This window comes from Ursus americanus, chromosome 13, assembly GCF_024610735.1.
Source record: "Ursus americanus isolate L20-20 chromosome 13, mUrsAme1.1.p, whole genome shotgun sequence".
NCBI lineage: Eukaryota > Metazoa > Chordata > Mammalia > Carnivora > Ursidae > Ursus > Ursus americanus.
In genome coordinates this window covers 17231287-17236066 of record NC_142139.1, presented here as the reverse complement: position 1 = coordinate 17236066, position 4780 = coordinate 17231287, and the positions used below count along the sequence as shown (strand labels likewise).

Genomic DNA, 4780 nt, shown 5'->3' with positions numbered 1-4780 from the left:
ATTTTACTCCCACATTTTTTCTTCTGTTGTCTCCTGAACTAGACTGTAAAGTTGTTGAGGGTAGGAGCCGTGTAGTAGTTAGATTTGTATGCCAAGCAAAGTGCATTGCCCCTATGTTGAGGTACTCCATCAAGATATATATTTGTTAAAAGGAATGCAAGAATGCATATTTTTAATTAAAAACTATGAATGAAATGGAATCAAAATTCGTCCTATTGTAATCCAGAGACCTCTGAATGGCTTTATAAGCAAAGCCTTAAGAATCTGGGTACCCTGGAATATAATATGTGGAGGAAAAGAGAACAAGTTAAACGATTTTACTTAAAAATTATATTTGCCAAATTTATTCTGTGGGTTTTCGAAGCTTGAAATATCCCCATCCAAGTCAAGTGGCCTCAAGATTCAAGTAAACAAACAACAGCAACAGAAATGCTACAATTCCTATCTTTCAGTTCTGTTCTCTGATAGTTCCTTATTCTACCTCCTTTCCCTAAATTATACAATCTAATTGCTTCCTCCCACCCCCCGCCCCGAAAGAGAAATCAGTTCTTATTTCCAATCCATGCAAGTGATGAGCAGATGGCCATGATGTCTAAAACAAACCAGGGCACAAATCAAGTCGGCTGCATTTGATTTTTAGACCTTCCCCTCAGCAAAGCTCTATGACTGATCTATTGCAAAATTATCACTAGGTTTGCTTTGGTGATTCTGAAGTTTATTCAAAGAGAAATCAGGATAAAGTAGAACTGACTTTCTTTCACAAACAATACACTGACGCTCCACTGAGAATTTAGGAACTGGGGTCAGACAGGAAGACTCACCTTGTTTTGAGCCGAGTGGGATTTTATTTACAGGGCTCTGAATATGTTCATTGGACAGCAGACTAACAGGGAAAGGGAGAAAGATACAAGATAATATTTCTTCTCCTTCTTTCTTTTTAAAAAATATGGAACACTTCATGAATTTGCCTGTTCTCCTTGCACAGGGTCATGCTAAACTCTGTATTTTTCCAATTTTAATAAATGTGCTGCCAAAGGGAGCACAAGATAATTTTTCAACATTTGTCTCTGCATGGATAATCATAAGCTAAGCCTCATAACTGTTTTTCCTAGACTTGTACCATACATTCCCTGAATTGCCTTAGACTGGTCCCCACTGGAAAATGGTTCAAAGCCCTCAGGGTTTTTTGTTTTGTTTTAATTTTTATTTTAGAGAGAGATCCGGGGAAGGGGCAGAGGGAGAGGGAAAGAACCTCAAGCAGAATCCCCTCTGAGCAGGGAGCCCAAAGTGGGGCTCATCTCACAACACTGAGATCATGACCTGAGCCAAAGCCAAGAGTTGGTCTCTAAACTGACTGAGCCACCCAGGCACCCCTAAAGCCCTTAGGTTTTAACGCTTCAGTAAAGGTGTGTCAAGCCCTGGACTCTGTCATCCTCTAGTCATCCCCTTGAAAAGAGAATCCCATGCTGAGTTAGTTAATGAGTAAGTCTCTGCTTTAATTACAAAGAAACCACAAGCAAGGCTTTCCATCCTCTGCTTCCCACTCTATAAGAATACCACTCATCATGAGATGAATATTAGACAGAAAAAACTCAAACTTCTAGTCTCTTCCCTACCAAACTAGCTAAAAGACCTTCTTTTTATCCTTCTTTTAAACTTTTAACCTCGGTTTATATTTTAATAAAACAATGGTGCGCCTCAAAGTCTGCTTTTCAACAATTCAGTGATTCCATAGCACTGGTACAAAGGAGTTGAGAACATCTGAGACTATGCTGTATGTCGTTAGTTACTTCTGGAATGTTGACAAGCCTCCTAATTGAGCTTTATTTTGATGCTATGCCAGTACATCTCCTGAGTCTACTACCATGAGAGATACATTCTTGTTAGGGGCATGAAGTGGTGATGGAATCAAGTAAAAAGTACTCAATTTTGCTAACTTATATGTGCAAAAAACCTAATTACCAATTTAATATAGAATTTATATATAGAATTTATTTGTCCTGTAAAGCATCTCCAGAGTTCTTACTAAATTATCTTTATATACTATGAAATTACAGGAATTAATCAAACCTAGGAGTAACAATCAAATATTTGCCAGAATATAAGAGGAATTTCTACCCATGGTAAGCTTGATAGAACTAGAGTGAACAATAATTATATGGCCCCCTGAGATGGAAATGACAATACGTTCAAAAAGAAGAGATTAAAAAGAAATTAAGAGAGATTAAATGAGAGAATGAGGTGAGAAGAGATCACAAAGAAACAAAAAATGCAATATTCAAAATGAGAAAGGATAGCCCCTTCAATAAATAGTGTTGGGAAAACTGAACACATGCAGAATGAAATGGGACTTCTATCATACATCACACACAAAAATCAACTCAAAATGTATTAAAGACTTGAGCATATGACTGAAAACCGCTAAACTTCTAGAAGAAAATGTAAGGGGTGAGTTCCATGACATCAGTTTTGGCAGTGATTTTTAGATATGACACCAAAAGCAAAGACAACAAAAGCAAAAATAAATAAGTGGGACTACATCAAACTTAAAAGCTTCTATAGAGAAAAGGAAATCATCAACAAAATGAACAGGCAGCCTATGGAATGGGAGAAAACATGTGCAAATCATATATCTGATAAAGGGTTCATATCCAAAATATATAAAGAACTCATACAACTCAATGGCAAAATAAACAAACAAACAAACAAACAAACAAACTGATCTAAAAAATAAGGACAGGACCTGAATAGACATTTTTCTTTTTTTTTTTTATAATAATATTTTTTATTATATTATGTTAGTCACCATACGGTACATCCCTGGTTTCTGATGTAAAGTTCGATGATTCATTAGTTGCGTATAACACCCAGTGCACCATGCAATACGTGCCCTCCTTACTACCCATCACCGGCCTATCCCATTCCCCCACCCCCCCCTGAAGCCCTCAGTTTGTTTCTCAGAGTCCATAGTGAAGAGACATTTTTCTATAGAAGACATACAAATGGCCAAGAGGTACATCAAAGGGTGCTCAATATCACTCATCATTGAGAAAATGCAAATCAAAACCACAAGGAACTATCACTTCACACCCGTTGGGATGGCTATCATAAGAACGACAGGAGATAACAAGTTGTCAAGAATGTGGAGAAAAGGGAACTCCTATGCACTGTTGGTAGGAAGGTAAGGGGTATCTCGCTATGGAAAACAATATGATGGTTCCTCAAAAAATTAAAAATAGAACCATCATATGATCCAAGATTCCCATTTCTGGGTATTTATCCAAAGGAAATGAAAACAGGATCTCAAAGCGATTTCTGCATTCCCATATTCATTGCAGCATTATTCACTACAGCCAAGCTGTGGAAACAAGCTAAGTGTCCATTAATGGATGAAGAGATAACATATACAAAACGTATATGTATGTATGTGTGTATATATGGGATATTATTCAGCCTTAAAAAGGAAGGAAATCCTGCATTTTGTGACAAAATGGGTGAAACTTGAAACTATAATGCTAAGTGAAATAAGTCAGATAAAGACAATTACTGTATGATATCACTTACGTGTGGAATCCAAAGAAGCCAAACTCATAGAAACAGACTAGAATGATGCTTATCAGGGGTTATAGGGGGTGGGGTGGGGAAAAGGAAGATGTTGGTCATAGAATACAAACTTGCAGCTTTAAGATGACTAAGTTCTGGGGATCTACTGTACAGCATAGTGATTATCACTAATAATACTGTGTTATATACTTTAAAGTTGCTGAGAGCAAATCTTAAATGTTCTCAGCATAAAAACAAAACAGTAATTATGTGAAGTGATGCAGGTGTTAGCTAATGCTATAATAGTAATCATTTTGAAATATATAAGTGTGACAAATCAACACATTGTACGCCTTAAACTTATACAATGTTGTATGTCAACTGTATCTCTCTAAAGGTGGAAAAAATCCAAAAAAAATGCAATATTCAAGTAAAATATATGTTGGAGACAAATTTGTTTTGTAAAAAATTGAATTAATGACATAGAAGACAAAATTGAAAAGTCCTTCTAAAATATAGAGAAATATAGAGAAAAAAAGTTTTAATTTCGAAGATTAAGAGAAAAATTCTCAAGCATCTAGAGGAAATAAAATTATAAGCTATCAATAAAGAAACAAAAGTTGGTGGGGAGTCATGCAATTTATCTGAGGAACAATCCAATTTAAACTGGAAAATCTCCCAAAGCCTCAAGATGTGGCAGAATTGGAGAGAAGGGTGTGGTGTTAAAATAAGGTGAGAGATGGAAGAAAGGTGCTTAAGGAGTAGTTAGATCCCTAAAGCCTGAGATACTTTCTCTTACTCCATCACTTTAGGTGGTAGTCTTTCTGCATCCCTGAAGAAATCTTGTTTCTTTTTTTTTTTTTTAAGATTTTTTAATTTATTCATTTGAGAGAGACAGAGCATGAGCAGGGCAGAAGGGCAAAGGGAGAGGGAGAAGCAGAATTCCTGCTGAGCAAGGAGCCCAAAGCCAGGGTTTGATTTCAGGACCCTGAGATCATGACCTGAGCTGAAGGCAGATGCTTAACCAGCTGAGCCACCCAGGCACCCCAAGAAATCCCAAGTTTTGTTGTCTGGAGAAGGTAAAAGAGAAATTAGCTGGAAAGGAATATTCCAGGCATTGAGTAACTAATGAAAATATGGAATAACATGACATGCAAACTATCCTTAGCTCTCCTAGGTCACCCTGCAATGAAGTTTGAAGCTGTCAGTCTCATCCATATGTCTACTATTTCCAATC

The 4780-nt window shown here is 36.8% G+C and overlaps 1 non-coding gene across 1 annotated transcript; it reads right to left on the bottom strand.

The window, feature by feature from the left end:
- Positions 1-940: 940 nt before the first annotated feature.
- On the bottom strand, positions 941-1043 carry LOC123793419 (U6 spliceosomal RNA). The gene has a single exon (XR_006779954.1). It is a non-coding gene; the product is annotated as a U6 spliceosomal RNA (small nuclear RNA).
- Between the last annotated feature and the right edge of the window lie 3737 nt (positions 1044-4780).